The sequence below is a fragment of the Macrobrachium rosenbergii genome, chromosome 12 (genome assembly GCF_040412425.1).
Source record: "Macrobrachium rosenbergii isolate ZJJX-2024 chromosome 12, ASM4041242v1, whole genome shotgun sequence".
NCBI classification, from domain to species: Eukaryota; Metazoa; Arthropoda; class Malacostraca; order Decapoda; family Palaemonidae; genus Macrobrachium; species Macrobrachium rosenbergii.
The window spans coordinates 97,123,684-97,141,924 of record NC_089752.1 but is presented as its reverse complement, the minus strand read 5'-3'; the positions used below and the strand labels follow the sequence as shown (position 1 = coordinate 97,141,924).

Below are 18,241 nucleotides of genomic sequence, written 5' to 3'. Positions count from 1 at the left end.
CAACTAGACCCCGGCAAATGTAAATCATTAATTTGTGTTTACGTGCCAATAAAAGCTCCTTTCTCTCCAAACAGAATTGAGAGAACTTTGGGCGGTTTAGGTCGACAGTTCGAGGACGTGTGTTTTTAAGATGTCTGTTATGTTTTTAGAAGATGTTGGAGTGGAATATCATTTTGTTTATGTGTATTTAGTCCATCACCCATTTGCTCTCCAGCAAAGGCCAATTGACACTAGTTGATTACATACGTGAATCCCATTGTTAAGAGAAGTATCCTTTACAATCAACTTTAATAATATACTTTTGCTTGCAGGGAAGTTTCCAATAGCCTTCTCTGACCAGTTGGCTGACTTCAAACTAGTGATTGTCATTTTGAACTTTGATCCACGGACCTATTTATTTCTTTGAAAGGTGTCCTAGGAGGAAAACCTGCTCTACCGACTGAGCCAGCCTGTGTATATATATATATATATATATATATATATATATATATATATATATATATATATATATATATATATATATATATATATATACAGGTATAAATATTTATATATATATATCAGGAACGAAAGGGGTTGCAGCAAGAAGATGAATTTTTGCATAACACTGTAAAGGTCTCTAAAAATGCTAATAAAAGCTTATTTCTAAAGTTTAAACACTAAATATGACCCTAATAAGACTTCTCAACCTCTTCTTAATAACGTCTTTATTCTATGTCTCTTTCTCTTTGTTCCGAAATGCTTTTTCATGAACAAACAGTTTTTTATTTTGACTAATACACCTCTTAGTTATTATGTTTCTATGTTTTAGAGCATATCTGCCACACCAGTGCATTTACACTTCGTAGACAGTACAAGTAAAATTAGATCAATTTAAACTATCTACTGTACAGGTAAATACGTACAGAGAAATAAGTTGTAGAAATGTGTGAGTGCTAACTATGAGAGAGAGAGAGAGAAATAAGGGTTGTCTTTACTTAAGAGGGTGAAATTATTTATCAATTAGTACGGGAAAGAGAGAGAGAGAGAGAGAGAGAGAGAGAGAGAGAGAGAGAGAGAGAGAGAGAGAGAGAGAGAGAGAGAGAGAGAGAGAGATTGTCCTTACTTGAAATCACAATTTTTTAAAGTAAACTGTATTTTTCCTAACTATACAAACCTGAGGTCCTTTACATTAAGAATTACCTTCAGCAGAGCTGGAAAATGGCCAGTGAACTTTCAAACAAGGTGGTTAGGCAGTTAACTACCATCCGGGAGGCGGGGGTACTGCCTACCCAGATGTAAACATTCCAATTTGCCTTTCGGCCCAGGTGTTAGATTCAGGGGTGGCATGAGGTGGGCATGAAATGTAATGTAAAGGACCTAAGGTCTGTATAGTTAGGAAAAATACAATTTACGTTAAAAAACTGTGATTTGTTCTGACACGATATACAAACCGTCGGTCCTTTACATTACGAAGACTCACTGGTTGTAGGGAGGAATCTGAGTGAGCCTCTATGAACTGACTGGAGTCCACCACACCTTGTGTTCCCTCCCTGGTCGATAGGGTGAGGAAGGGAAAACTGCCTCTGACAAAATGATCGGATCATAAGAAACACGAGAGCAATTGTCAGACTTCTGGGTGCCTTTGCATGAAAGAGGAAATGTCATTTCAGGCAAAATTGGCTAGGAAGAACTTTAAAGTCGGTGACATGCATTGGGTTTGTCTTATTGTCATGGTCTCCTTCCTCCCCTTGCAAGAGGAAGGAGAGGGGTTGCTTCTATGATCCTGAAAGGAAATAGAACGAAAGCTCTAGCTGAGTGCTTAACTGCATCGATCGCCAGATCCAGCATGTAACGGCACATCTGCTCCCTGCCTGTAGGAAGAGAGTCAAGATGAGGAGAAAGAAGAGAGACCAGTCACTCATTATTCATTCTCCCAATCTCAACCGTACATCTTAGGCGAGATGCAACCTGTCCTGTTAGAGGAGCTGGGTAAGCTACACAACTTGTTGAGTAGCCACCACAGGACTCAAGGAAAGAGTGTCCAAGGACTTGTGGGCAACATCCCGAAGGTAGAAGGAAGTGAAGGTGGTCTGTTGGGACCATTCGCCTGCCTTCAAAACCTGTGGGACCAACAGGTTCTTCTGGAATGCGATGGACGGACTAATGCTGTGGACCTCATGGGGTCTCGGACGAAGCGTAACAGTGTCGTCTTCTCCAGCAGCAGAATATGCTCTCCTTATTGTCTCATGAAGCCAGAAAGAGATTGTGTTCTTGGACTCTACTTTCTTGGTCGAGCCAGTACCAACAAAGAGTCGTTGACACTCAGGGCGGAGGTGGCGAGTCCAACCTAACCTAACCTAACCTAACCAAGCATCAGGGACCGAAGGATTCCGAGTCTTTGCTACGAAATCTGGGACGAAATGGAGCATAACTGATCCCCATCCCCTCGAGTGTTTAACATCAAAGGAAAGTCCGTGAAGTTCGCCAACTCTCTTCGCCGATGCCAGGGCAAGCAAGAAGGTGGTCTTGAGGGTCAGATCCCTGTCTGATGACTCTCATAAAGGCTTGTACGGTGCACGAGTCAGGCTCCTTCGAATGAGAGTCACATCCCAGGCAGGGGCCTGAGATCCCTGGGTGGACAGACCTCTCGAAGCTTCTCATCAGTAGGGATATCTCGAAGGATGAGGAGATATCTACATCTTTCAGCTGCAAGACTAGGCCAAGTGCGGCCCGATAGCCTTTTACAACTGAAACGGAGAGAAGCTTCTCTTGGCGAAGAAAGACAAGGAAGTCCGTAACCTGCTGAACAGTAGCTCCAACCGGAGAGATACCCCGTCCACGACACCAACCACAGAAGACGGACCACTTTCCCTGGTATACCGCTTCTCGCTTGCAGGAGATGGTGGATAACCTCCAGCCGTGAAGACACAGGGACTGCACTGCCAGGTGATACCGATTTGCTAAACGAGGTTGACACAGTAGGTTGGGCGGGGTTGGGGATCTCTCTCGGTGCCTCGGAAAGGGGCTAGCAGGTAGGGATACCAGGCCATCTGGGTGCCACCAGAATCATTCTGAGATTCGGAGTGATCATCACTTGGTTGATTACTCTGCAAATCAGACAGAACGGAGGAAAGGCGTAGACGTCGAGGTTGTCCCATGGGTCCGGGATGACTGAGCAGAAGACCTGAGGCTTCTGTTGTGCCGGGTGGCGAACAGATCGATGACTGGATGCCCCCATGGGTCGAACAACCTTTCCGCGACTTCTGGGTGAAGGGACCATTCTGTTCCGATCACCTGATTCTGACGGCTGAGCTTGTCTGCCACGACATTCCTCTTGCCTAGAATGTACCTGGCTGACAGCCTTTGAGTTAGGTGATTGCAATACCGAGTGAGCCAGGGCCCAGTATGCCACTACCGTGGTATTGTCACTCATCAGTACCACGGGGTGTCCCATCACTCGATCCCAGAACTCTTGGAGAGCCAGGAAGGCTGCCTTGAATTCCAGGATATTGATGTGAAGGTGCTTGTCATCTCGGTGCCACACTCCCGAAGTCAGCAACTCCTCGAGGTGTGCGCCGCATCCTTCGTTCAATGCGTCCGAGAACAGAAGCATGTCTGGAGGGGGAGTATGTAGGCATACTCGTATTTAGAGGTTCCTGTTGTCCATCCACCAGTCTAGGTCCTCTCTCACCTCCTCGGAAAGAGGGATGAGAAAGGACTGGGGGTCTTGGGCCAGGAAGCCAGGAGGCAGCGGCATGGCATGCAGCGCAGCAGGAGCAGCTGATACCTGGGTGCCCAGGTGCGAGGCCACTGTCACAGGCAGCTTGCCGAACGATGTCATGGTGATGGCTGACGTGGTGGATGTGGTAGCTGCATGGGTCGTCACAGGAGCGCCAGACAGATGCAAGATCAGGCCCTCCAATGATGGAATGCCAGGAAGACCCAGGTGCAGCCAGGTAGATGTAAGGTCAGAGACCTGGCCACTGAGAGACACCTCCACCGCCAAAACTGAAGGCAAAGTCGGGTCAAAAGAGGAAGCCTCTGCTCGCTCCAGGGGAAAAAATTCACCCCCAGAGCGTGGAGGGGCCCCAGAGAAGATGTCCTGATCATCCGCTCCCCCACAGCCTTCCACAAAAAAGAGCTTAGTTTTACCAGACCACTGAGCTAACAGCTCTCCAGGGCTGGGGAAAACAATTCACCCTAAGAACCAATTGGTTACTTAGGAGGGGCCACATTAGAGAAATGAATTTCTATCACCAGAAATAAATTCCTCTAACTCTTCATCATCCGAACTCCCCCGAATGACAGCCTTCCACAACCAACGAAGCAAGTGAAGAAGGGGAGGGGGAGTCCTCACCAAGGGAGAGGCAGCAAGAAGGGGAAGCTTGCCGGAAGGGAGAAAAGAGCCCGACGGGTTAGCCACCAAGGGAGTCGTCAGGGGCGTATAATCCTCAGACGACACCTTGGCAGGCTTCCTCCGGTACTGTCTCCTCCCTTCAAACTTTGCCCACTGCTCGGCAGACCAGGAACAACACTACAAGCAAAGAGAGTTACGAGAACACACACGTCCTCTGCAGGTGGAGCAAAGGGAGTGTGGGTCCATATCTACATAAGAGCAGAAGCTATTGCACTTCTTCCCTCCCACCCCAGGACAAACACTCTGGGGGAAGGAGGGCTTATGGGGTTTATCAACATTCACCATGAAAACAAGGAAAAAGAAGAAAAATCCCACTGGGAAAAAGAGCTCAACAGCAGCCAGGGCAGAGAATGAGAAACATGTCTGCAGCACGCGACGAAAGAAAACAAATTGAAATGTTTACATCCGGACAGGCGGTACTCCCGCCTCCCGGACGGTAGTTAACTGCCTAACCACCTTGTTCAATAGTTCAACAGCCGTTTCCGGCTCCGCTTAAAGCAATTCCTAATGTAAAGGACCGACGGTTTGTATATCGTGCTGAAATAAATATCAAGTTAAATTATTTATGAATTATTACTGAGATATGGAGAATGACATGAGAGACAGAGAGAAGTTATTCTTACGTTAGAGATCAAAAGATGGAAATTCAGCATTAAACTAACTTTTAAATGAAATTACAGTTACTATAATTTCATTTAAAAGTTAGCTTAATATATTACCCTTAAAAAAAGAAATAAATGGTTGACATAAAAATATAGGAGAGTGTGAAGATTAGTATCCTATTTCTCTCTCCCCATTCCACTGATATATTTTTAAAGGTTTCTCAACCTCATTTTTAAAAACTTCTTTACAGTATTAAAAATGATGTAAACTCCATTTTTATTGAGTTTTTCATAAAAAAAAACTCCAAATTTTTATTATTCTGCCATTTTGGAGCCATACCTCTTTCGTTGGATCAATGTACGACACGTCGTAACCCCAGAACATGCATCGTAAACCAGGAAATAATTTCTGATGAATATATTTGAAAAGCGTCGTAACCTTGGAATGTTGTAAGCCGGACCGGCCATAAACCGGGGACTGCCTGTGTGTATATACAGTAATACTTCGATCTTACACGATTCGAGTTGCGTGAATTCACACACACACGAACTTTTCACTGGAACCTAACTAATGGGCATACTTTGATTTTTTCACAGACACACGAAATTAAAGAAACCCTGCAGAAGTGAGTGCTTAATTTTTGAAGTAATTTACAAGTTTTCATACTTTTTTTATGTGTAAAATCTGTATGAAAAATGCATTTCATTCTTTATGTGTAAAATCTATATGAAAAATGCATTTCATGCTTTTATGTAAAATCTGTATGAAAAATGCATTTCATGTTTTAATGAGCAAAATCTCTATGAAAAATGCATTTCATGCTTTCATGTAAAATCTCTATGAAAAATGCATTTCATGCTTTCATGTGTAAAATCTGTATCAAAAATGTATTATTTTTATTTTTGTACATGCATAAATATGATGCAAAGGTAATTTCAGCACATTCACTTAGTGTACTTTTACAAGATGTGATACCCATTTGCAAAGTTACTCTACTTTTCAAAGATGATACCCCTGCAGAAAATGTTTGTTTACTGTTTGAAGTACATTTATAAGTTTTCATGCTTTTAACTGTAAAATCGATATGGAAAATTTATATTTATTGTTCTGTACATAAATATCATACAGGTATTGTGTCCATTTGCAAAGTCTTTGTCACAAGGACTTTACATGACCTTGAGATGAGGTTGTTCTGTCGCGCTCATTTGATAAAATGAATTCTTTAATGTAATATCAGAGATGTAACTAAGAGCTGTATAAGTGTCATTCTTTGAAAATTACTCTGTTCACCTCGGAGAAAAGTGCTGGTGCAATTTGTATGTGCATGTAATTACAGCACGTTCAGTGGGTGTACTTTTACAAGATGTGATACCCTTAGTTACTGCATTTTTCAAAGATGATACCCCTGTAGAAAGTGTGTTTAATTTTTAAGTTTTCATGTTTTTAGGTGTAAAATCAGAATGGAAAATTTGTATTCATATATTTGCTCATAAATACGATAAAAAAGCATTACAGTTACTTTATTACAGTCTCTCTCTCTCTCTCTCTCTCTCTCTCTCTCTCTCTCTCATAGTTAGCGCTCAAACATACTTTTACAACTTATTTCTCTGTACGTCATTACCTGTACAGTATATAATTTTAAATTGATTGAATTTTACCTGTACTGTACTACCTTCTACGATCATTATGTACATGTTTTCGATATTTCATGGAATTGTACTTTTGTTGACTGACACATGACGTTTTGCCTAGTGATGCAAAGAAAACGACTATTACTCTAAGTGACAAAGAAAACGGCATCCCATGAATTAGGGGTAACATTAGTATACGTACGCACCTACTGTAGATGCGCTATTATTAAACTGTGCAGTACTCAATTTATATGTCAACCATTTACTATATTCCTTTTTTATTAAGGGTAATAAGCTAAATTTTAAGTAAAATTACACAACTTTAGTTCATTTAAAAGTTAGCTTAATACTTTGGGAGCATGATTAGGGTCATATTTAGTACTTAAACTCTGGAAATAAACATTTATTAGCATTTTTAAAGACCATGCCAAACTTATGAAAATTCACCTTGCACGAGGAGCTCCAGGAACCTAACCTCGCATAATTTAGGAGGTATGACTGTGTGTATATATATATATATATATATATATATATATATATATATATATATATATATATATATATATATATATATATATATATATATATATATATATATATATATATATATATATCACACATTACCACAGGTGAAAAATAAGAAACGAGGTGTAGGTCCTGACCGGTTTCGACTTTATTTCCAAGCCACTGTGAAGGACTAATACAGAGTATGAGAAGTCACAAATATATATACTACAAGAACAGTACTGAAGAACATACACAACCGTTAGAGACTACATATCCCCACTCAGGCCGGTGTCGAGGTAAGAGTGGATTTTAAAACTCATTTCTTATTTTTCACCTGTGGTAATATGTGATAAATGAATCACGTAAAAAGTGATAATAATCATATATATATATATATATATATATATATATATATATATATATATATATATATATACATTATATGTATATATACAAGCAGTTCCCGATTTACGACAGGGGTTCGTTTTCACACCGTGTCGTAAACCAAAATTCATCGTAAACCGAAAAATCGTCGAAAATCATTGAGAATCCTAAAAAAGAACCTTATTTAATGCTTTGGGTGAATTGAAAACGATGTAAATGCATTTTTATTGAGTTTTTCATCAAAAAACCTCCAAATTTGGATCATTCTGCCATTTTGGAGCCATATTTCTTCCATTGGATCAGCATATGACGTGTCGTAACCCTGGAACGTGTCGTAAACCGGGAAATAATTTCTGATGAATATATTTGAAAAGCGTCGTAACCTTGGAACATCGTAAGCCGGACCTGTCCTAAACCGGGAACTGTATATATATATATATATATATATATATATATATATATATATATATATATATATATATATATATATATATATACAGCCATACCTCGAAATTACTGTGAGGTTAGGTTCGGAGCCCCTCGTGCAAGGTGAATTTTCGCGTAAGTTTGGCATGGTCTTGAAAAATGCTAATGAATGTTTATTTCCAGAGTTTAAGTACTAAATATGACCATAATCATGCTCATTTAAAAGCTAACTTTTAAATGAACTAAAGTTAGTGTAATTTTATTTTAAATTTAGCTTATTACCCTTAAAAAAGGAATACAGTAAATGGTTGACATAAAAACTGAGTACTGCACAGTTTCATAATAGCGCATTTACAGTAGGTGCGTATGTATACTAATGTTACCCCTAATTCATGGGATGCCGTTTTCTTTGTCACTTAGAGTAAAAGCCGTTTTCTTTGCATCACTAGGCAAAACGTCATGTCAGTCAACAAAAGTACAATTCCATAAAATATTGAAAACATGCACATAATGTTCGTAGAAGGTAGTACAGTACAGGTAAAATTCAATCAGTTTAAAATTATATACTGTACAAGTAATGACGTACAGAGAAATAATAAGTTGTAAAAGTATGTTTGAGCGCTAGCTACGAAAGAGAGAGAGAGAAGAGAGAGAGAGAGAGAGAGAGAGAGAGAGAGAGAGAGAGAGAGAAAGAGATACTGTAATAAAGTAACTGTACTGCTTTTGTATCATATTTATGCGCAAATATATAAATACAAATTTTCCATTCTGATTTTACACCTAAAAACACGAAAACTTAAAAATTAAACACACTTTATACACTTTATGCAGTAACTAAGGGTATCACATCTTGTAAAAGTACACCAACTGAACATGCTGTAATTACATGCACATACAGATTGCACCAGCACTTTTCTCCAAGGTGTACAGGGTAATTTTCAAAGAATGACACTTATACAACTCTTAGTTACATCTCTGATATTACATTAAAGAATTCATTTTATCAAATGAGCGCAACTGAACAACCTCATCTCAAGGTCATGTAAAGTCCTTGTGACAAAGACTTTGCAAATGGACATAATACTTGTATGATATTTATGTACAGAAATATAAATATAAATTTTCCATATCGATTTTACAGTTAAAAGCATGAAAACTTATAAATACTTCAAACATTAAACAAGCATTTTCTGCAGGGGTATCATCTTTGAAAAGTAGAGTAACTTTGCAAATGGGTATCACATCTTGTAAAAGTACACGAAGTGAATGTGCTGAAATTACCTTTGCATCATATTTATGCATGTACAAAAATAAAAATAATACATTTTCGATACAGATTGTACACATGAAAGCATGAAATGCGTTTTCATAGAGATTTTACACATGAAAGCATGAAATGCATTTTTCATAGAGATTTTGCACATTAAAACATCAAATGCATTTTTCATACAGATTTTACACATAGAAGCATGAAATGCATTTTTTCATACAGATTTTACACATAAAAGAATGAAATGCATTTTTCATACAGATTTTACACATAAAAGCATGAAAACTTGTAAATTACTTAAAAATTAAACACCCACTTCTGCAGGGTTTCTCGAGAATTTCGTGTGTCTGTGAAAAAATCGCGTATGCCCATTAGTTAGGTTCCAGTGAAAAGTTCGTGTGTCTGTGAATTGTAAGATCAATTGTGTATATATATATATATATATATATATAATCGTGTAAGATCAGTATTACTATATATATATATATACAGTAAACCCACCCCCGTATTCACAGCGTTCTCATGATTCGCGGGTTTCTCTGTGGAACATATCTAGCCATTGTTTCGCGGAAAAATCGCCCATTTGCAGTATTTTTCACCGAGAAATATTTACTAATTACTGTATTTTCATATAATTTTCATGAATAAATGCACTTTTTGTGATAAAACTATTAAAATACTCAAATATATGCATTTTTACAGGGTTTTTCTGTATTTAAACTATCAAAATGGGCAGTTCTAGGTGTTTTTAGAGAGGTTTTAAGTATTCACGGATTTTAGCTATTTGCGGTGGGGTGTGGGACGAACAGAGGAAAGGGACAACAGGCACAGATCCGCAATGCTTTCTGACAAGTCCCAGTTCCCTGTCACTCCAAGCCATGAGGGAGTGAGACAGGACTTGCCAAGGACAAGGCAATAAAAAGTGTGGGCGTTGACCCTTCCTCCAACACAAGAAATGACCCAAACTTACCTAAATTCTTGGGAGCTTAAAAATGAAACAATAATAATAACAAAAAATTACTCCATCTTATCAAATCTAGTGCCCTGAATTGATGGAAAGCTCATTTGGAGTAACAGATCAAAGAGAAGTAGCACTAAATGGGAAACCAGACAAGACACGCATCCCTTCAATTTAAGTCTTACTAGTATTATCCAAGCTCTCTTCGTTCACGATCAATTACCACATTTCGTTCAGTTACAATCCACTCATAACTTTTCCCTCAGCAAAACATATCATGAGGGTAATAAAACTGGAATAATACCTATTATGGGAACTCTTACCTTACAGGATTGTACAGAACGAATGTTAAAAAAAGGTAAAAGAACAAACAAATAAACAACAGAAAAAAACAAGTGCATCTGCCGAACTCCTACCGAACCCGGCAACAGAAGAAGACTGCTGGCTACGAGTGTTTGTACCTATAGCCCCTGGTGGGGGATGGAGAAGTAGATGGATAGAAGGAGGATAGTCATAGAAAACCGAGTGCTCTAGTTTTTTGTTTCAATCAGCCAAACTCCTGCTGGCGCGGAAGTAAAAGCTATATAATGGTGAGGTAAGGTTCATTTGAAAAACTGGCTTTATATGACAGGCCAATGGTCCCCCCGTTCACAGTGAGAAATCATTCTGGAGAGAGTTTCTAACTAGTTCATTAGCCTAGATGAGGCCAGGGCTACCAGAAATGTCTACAGGGTACGATCCCTGAGGAGCACCTTCCAGCTCATATGGTGAGCCGGATAAGTGTCTTAATATCAGCAACAGGTCCTAGGATGGAAAGCAAAACGAATCCTGGACAGAGCTTCTCAAAAGACTGGCACATGTGACAGAGCTCCCCTGAAAGAACTCGGGTCAGTGCCCATGCTCCCAAATATTTGAAAGGATGGAGTAGTAACCCTTGACAACAGAAACTGTAGGAATAGTAGAGACTATGCTACTAGTGGCATAAAAGTAATGAGTGGATAAGAGCCCTTCTTACTACACCAGCTACAGAACACTGGTATTGTGTGGCTGTAGGTTGTTTGCCTTAAGTGCCTTTCCTGATACTGTACTACTGCTGGATAGCTTCCTTGCATGAAGAGTAAGGAGGCTGTGATTTCTATGGTACAGGTATATTCAAAAGTAAAGATGAGAGAGGAGCTCTTCCAATGCAAAAAAGTCTCTTGGGAGGTCCGCCAGAAATACAAGAATGTCTGGGAACCAGGCTTGCTGTGGATACAAGGGTCATGTGGGCATTGCTTGACATCCACAATTTGTCCAATACTGGCCCAATTTAGGAGAAGGGTGGAGTGGATACTGCATAAATTTTCAGTGACCCAGAGAATGGTAAAAAAAGTTGCTAGTCTGTGTCACCTAGTTTGGGTGGGCTAAGTAGCTAAATAGTAGTTTGGAGGCATTCAAGTTCAATAACATGCTACTGATCTCAGGATGCATGAACCATTCCAACAGAAGTGCTGGGTCCTACCTGGGGATTAAGAGTAGCATTGTGATCTTCTGCCGACAACAGAATATCCTCATGAACTGGTACATAGCAGGAAATTTAGTGCCATCTTTGTTCCTGAGATAAACCACAATGGTCGAATTGTTCTGCATCACAAGTACCACTCTGTAAGAAAATTTATAAGCTGTCCTTTTTCCTTTTGTGACCATAGGCCTGAAGTTACTAAATCCTGAATATATCCCTTGAGGCATCCATGAGGAGCAGTAGGGTCTGGAGCAAGTTCAATCCAAGAGATTTTAGTCTGAACTGACGGATTAACTAGCTTCTCAAAGGAGTTTAGATGGCCATGCAACCTTGGCCATAGCTTTGCATAAGGGGATGAAATTTTTTAAAACTACTTCAAGACACTATGGAGTCTTAGTATTTTCTTGATCATGAGTCATGCCACAACTGCTGTTTCTGCTGGTGTGTGACCTAACTTGTCCCACTTGATGATTAGAGCCATAACCAGACCAAAACAAAGGACCTTGAACTCAAGATCCTTACTAGCTAAACAAACTAGAGGACTGTCCTCAAATACTTGTGGAATGGGTCCTAAAGTATGCATCCTTCAAGCCCTGCGATACTAAAAAGTTGCCCTTCCAAACTGAGCAATGAACCAATTCTACTACCTCCATCCAGAAAGGAGGTCCAGCCAGCACACTCCTTGCAAGGAGACTCAGGAAAGCAAGAACTACACTTACAGAAAGAACAACAATTATCAGGGTCAAATGGCAAAGTAAGGTATAAAGCAGCCACATGCACAAACAAACATATTCGCACCCTTTGCACGCCCATTGCTACATAGATTTGTAGTAGTGCATATTATTTAGCAATAATGAAATCAAAATACTTATACTGATATAGAATACTTCAACAGATTTTCTGAGGCCAGTGCAGCAAGACATCCACACAGACAGCAGTCAAAAAAAAATTTTGCATGGTCACTGCAAGACAGATTTGTAGTAGTGCATAATATTTAGCAATATTGAAATCAAACAAATACTTTCACTGATATACAATACTTCAACATATTCAGAGGACAGCGCAGCAAGCCATCCACAGAGACAGCAGTCGAAAAAAAAATTGTTGGGTCACAACAGGTGATTGAGGGATAACCCACTTTACCAACCTACTACCAATTAACCAAGTTGATAACCACCTTCAACAAGCAGTTCCAGCTCGTGCTGAGGAATAAATTAAGACAGTTCTAGTAACTCTGACATAATGAACAACTGCTAAATATAAACCAATAAAAAGCTTCACAATCCAGTCTAAAGTCATGACAACACCAACAATGGAAGTGTCTCTATTCAAAAATGACTTAAGAAAAAGTTATGGGTTACTAATTCATGAATGGGTGGTACCCCACCACTCACCTACTTGCCTATTAACCACCTTGTTACTATGTCAACAACAACTGTTCCAACTTGCAAAGTGAATACCTCCACACTGAAAGCAATGGTGCGAAGAAACAGAACATTTCAGGAAGGAAGCAAAGAATTAAATCCCTATCTCTGAACACCTGGAGAACCCATTTGTGGGTTATTTGACCACATCTCCAGTTCTTGTTGGAAGATCCATTACATTACAATCCATACAATCCACGTCAACCATGCCAGTATCACTGACACAATTATGTGGCAAGGTTAGGGATCAACCTGGTCAGTTAGGGTACTGGCCTCAAGTTAGGCAAGGAACTTTCTGTTAGTACTTGCATAAATTGTAAGCATGGTTAAGGGTGGTGTTCTGGGGGATAGCACTACAGGTTAAGTAGAAGGCAGCACCCTAGGTAAGGATGTTACATTTGCCTAGGTTGTATCCCTGTCAATATGAATGACATAAAATTTTTGGCAAGCTTAAATAGGATGAGAGGGTCTATAAGCTAGTAGGGCAAACCCCAACCCCAGGTCACTAGGAAGCATATTAGGTTGGGTTATTTACACTAATATAAACATTTTCTTGCTTTTTACCACGCTGTTTTCTTTGTCTGGATTTTTTGAGATTACTGACAAGAACCATGCATTCTCCCTCCTAGTCCTCTCATATTCTGAGCAAATTTCACCACGTTTCACTCACTTTTCCATTGTGATAGGCCTACCGCATAGCTGGTGCACTGGATGGTTTCATAGTAGGAGCACTTTAGAACTTGGTGGGTATTCATCAAAAAAATAAAGTAGCACTTCAGCTCATGGCAGTTTGGCCTGTAAATTTGTGGCAAAATGCAACTGCAACAATCATGTTATATATGATGATATGGACATTAATTGCTTTCAACATAAAATATAGGTTTTTCTGTTGTATTATGATGTGATTTGAATGATTTTGAGGTTTATTTCCATCGCAAATGAATACTTACAAATGGCAAACTTGTCATCATAGCAAAAACTGTGTTTACTGATTACAGTTTTGCGTATTAGCTATGGGAGAAGGGTGCAGTATTCTGACAAGTCGTAATTTTTTTATTTAAATTCATTGCGATGAAATAAACCAAAATAATGTAAATCACAACAACAGAAAAACCTATATTTTATGTTGAAAGCAATTAATGTCCATAATGAAATAATACCATGATAGCTTTTCCACAGGCAAACATCATAGCCTAAGCAGTGATTTTATTTAAATTCTAACCTAATGTAACCTGAACTTTTCAACTGACACTCAGTATTAGATAGGCTATTCAGGTGTTGTATGCATCACTTCTATATGGGTAGCCCACCAAAAACTTTCAAAAGAATTTATTTAAGATGCTGTGGAGGAAAGGTACAAAATGCAAACAGTTTGATCGTGAAGGCAGTGCAACCCAAATAGGCTAACATCTGAATTTTTACAGTAACCTACTAAGCTATTCATGATCAGACGAAGTACAGTACAGAGTATTTGGATAATTAGACCTCTTAAGCTAAACTGAGGTCAGCACCTTCGCCTATGGATAATAGGCTTACAGACAACCTAAAATCTGAATCAACTCTACTGCAATCACCCTTAGGATAATCCAGGGGAAGCAAACTGATAAATGATCAACTCCTGATAAAAGAATCAAGGTGGAGGTGGTTTGAAATACGTTACAGACAAGTAGAAGCAGATGAGCTATGACTCGCGGACTAGCCTATGTGAAATCTTGTAGCCAGCCTAGCCTCATCTAATAGTTTGTCTAGATACCTAGTAGAACACTGCATAGGGTAAGCTGGTTGTTCTTAATTAAGACAGCTATGCTGACACGAATTCTAGCCTCTAGAAATGCCATAAGTTGAATACTAAAAGGCAGGGCTATATCCGTTAATGGTTATTTTTCGGAAGACTCCAGCCACCTCCCACATTATAATTTATATTTTTCTTGGGTAAAGCACATCAAAACCAAAAAATTCTTCTAAATACATAACCTGAGCAAGTCCTTAATAACAGAGGAAAAAATGAATCAAATTACGACTTCTAGGGTATGACAATACCCACCGCCCGTCTCCTTCCATAAACACCCCTGGGTTACATTAAGTTGGTATTTTTAGGTTCTTTACGTGCCCTCTCATTTCCTAGCCATTTTTACATGAAAAACCAGAAATGGTTTTTCATGCAAAAATGGCTGGCTGGAGTCTAACGAAAAATTACCCCACTAATTAATTAGGGGTTGCTATATTTTCATAGCTCAATTATCAGGGTAATTCTTTACAAAAGGTCCGCATCAATATTTGGTGTTTGACCTTACTAAATTAGGCTAATACAAAAACCCTTAATATGTACAGTAACTTAACACAACCACCTAACCTAACCTAGGGCGCCGTGCCCCTACCTAGGCCTAGCGGGGGGGGCTTCGTCCCCCCTGCGACCCCCCTTTAAGGGCACAACCCAACACATTCAACAAACATCAAATATTGATGAAGACCTTTTATAAAGAATTACGAAACACACACATATATAATGGGATAATTGATGGTATCCGTATATGTCAGAATAGACACGTGGTGCATTAAAACACAAACAAAGGCAAAAGTTAATTGTGGAAATAACTCAGGGAGGAAATATAGAATGCAATGTAGAAATTACTCATCACCTCACCCTACTCATGTATAGTCATTTTAAACGAAGCATAAAAAAAAGACAAGTTGGAAAGATAAGCCGACGATGTTAACACAGTCATGTATTCACGGAGTGCTGTTGATATTAGGGTAATCACAGAATTATTATTAAAGTATTAAAGGATGAGAAGAGAAAGAGGTTAATACCTGTCAAAAAGGTGGGACGGGTCAATAATAACATCAGAAGAAGAAGAAGAAGAAGAACGCCAACTCCCGGCGAAGCATTTAGTCATTCTATAGTAAGTGAAAGAAACTTTGAACACCAGGTGAAATTAGTGAGACAGATAAAAGGAGGGATAATATATTGAATTCTAAAAACAAAACAAAAACTAAGTTTGGGTTCTAGGCAATTCTTTTGAAATTATAACGTTCTGCAACTAGCCGTTCTAGCAGTGCAATGTGCCCGTAACTGTGTTGTATAACGAGCGTTGACACTGTAAAAAACAACGCCGAACATTAATTCTCATTTTAGAAATTAATGAAGATAAAGGGTCGGGAAACAACAGTACAGACCATCAAATCTGCTATAAAAATTGGGTGAAAACATAAGGCTAACAATATGTGTTATCAATTATGTTAGCCTCGTAATCATTGGTTGTTTGTAGCTAGAGACAGTACATTTCTCAGCGATACCTCAAACTCATTGACAATGAATTCAATGAAAGCTCCTTTGCAATTGCTACTGTCATCGGAGGTAACCTAAAACTAAGCAGAGCAGTTTCACAGTGATGATCAAGATTAAAAAGCAGAAGGTAATAACACTAATTGTCAGTAACTAAAATAAGAACAGTAACAATACTCAAAATTTACTGGTGGGAGTTTGACATAGGCATTAAATTTAAAGATTCCAATAATTTGTTTGTTTATAAAGAATTAAAGTTGTATTGCTTATAGTAACTTACAGGAAAGTTTGAGCGGTCTTGGAATGGACATACATATTCAAGATTAGAAAAGTAGGTGACATGAACATCGAAACATGGAATAACAAGTGAAAAATTGTGTCAGATAAGAGGAGGGATTATACTTGAAAGTTAAAAAAAATAGCTCATTAGCATTAATTTTGAGTCACAAAGCTCTGCACCTAGCCCGTCCAGTGTAGGCCTAATGTGCCTACAGCTGCGTAGCGTAATGAAAATTGAGGAACCAAGAATCGGTGAGGTCATGTATGTGGGGGAGGGTGATAATTTGACTGATAAATAAGAAGCTGGAGAGTACCTGCATCTAATATGAATCAATTTACGATTTACGAAGCTGAATAAAAAAGAAACTTAATAGATGCCGTTAACATAGATTTTATAACTAGTTTTAAATATTTAACTGTACGAAACACTCAAATTTTCAACAAATATATTCAGTAAATGAAACAATGAAATGCTTGAACCCCTTATTATGAGAAAATTACTTTGAAGGAAAAAAATCCTGTTATGTCACAGTGTGCAAAAACTAATTAGCAACTCAAAAAATCGTCACTGCAGATAAAAATACTTTCAGGAAATGATCATTCAGTTATTTACAAATGTTATTTCTGGAATGCTATATAACGCAATGCATATTATAGGATAATAGGAAATATAAAGATAATATCTAGTTAAAGTAACGTTTGCGTTGCGAAACAACTCGCTGGTTTCTTCAGTAAACCACCTATACTCATAATGAATGGAAAAGAGATCACGATGAAACTGAAAATTTCAATGGCAGCAAAAGATGGATAATTGATAGCAACCAGGAAGTCTTTAAAATGATATATAAGATAAAAGAAAAAACAACAAAGCCGGTTGTTACGTAACTGTATATTAAAAATTCAAGAATGAAAGTCATTTCTGTAAGCAAGTAAGAAGCATTTTGAGATGACTGTTCCTCTATAACTCTTCTTTTGAATATGAATTCAATTTCGCGCAGAACAGCATTCGAGCCAAAAATGCTTAGGGTGGAAAAATTAAGTCAAAGCTTTAGACATATTACTGGCAATAGGCTACTGTTTCTCAACAGTAGCACAGTAACATACATCGAAAAGAATTAGTAATGAAGAAAGAAAATAATTCATGTCATAAAACTTCATTTGGAAAACAAGTCAGGAAAGAAACAGTTACTCAGAGATTGATATAAATAGACGTTTGTCTAATTTAGGCGTGTTATTGACGTTAGGTCGTCAAGAACGAGGATTAAATAGAATTGAAAAAAGTGGAACGTGTGTGAATGTCACAACGGTCAAAACAGGTTAGGCTTGATCCTTCCTCACTTCACAACTACACTTTCATTGTTGGTAGGCTACATATGTTGGAGAGTAAGAAGTATTAAAACGGATGGCCCGAGATTATAAAAGCCATGAATGCCAAAAGCAACACTATGAGTACCAGAATCCCGGAAGTGTAATGCAAAACTGTTTTGTATCGTCGCTGATATTAAATGACTGCTCACCTGCAAGTGCAGAAGTTAGGGGTTGATGAACTGCAGTTCTTTAACGAGTGTAACCT

General features: G+C 38.6%; 1 protein-coding gene across 5 annotated transcripts in view; it reads right to left on the bottom strand.

Annotated features, from left to right (window-relative positions):
• Positions 1-15,983, bottom strand: part of LOC136843775 (MTRF1L release factor glutamine methyltransferase-like) — a 171,081-nt gene extending 155,098 nt beyond the window's left edge. For all 5 annotated transcript variants that reach the window (XR_010854672.1, XM_067112481.1, XM_067112482.1 and 2 more), the window contains exon 1: positions 15,915-15,983. The gene's annotated coding sequence lies outside the window, so the exon portion shown is untranslated. The remainder of the gene's footprint in view (positions 1-15,914) is intronic.
• Positions 15,984-18,241: the final 2,258 nt, after the last annotated feature.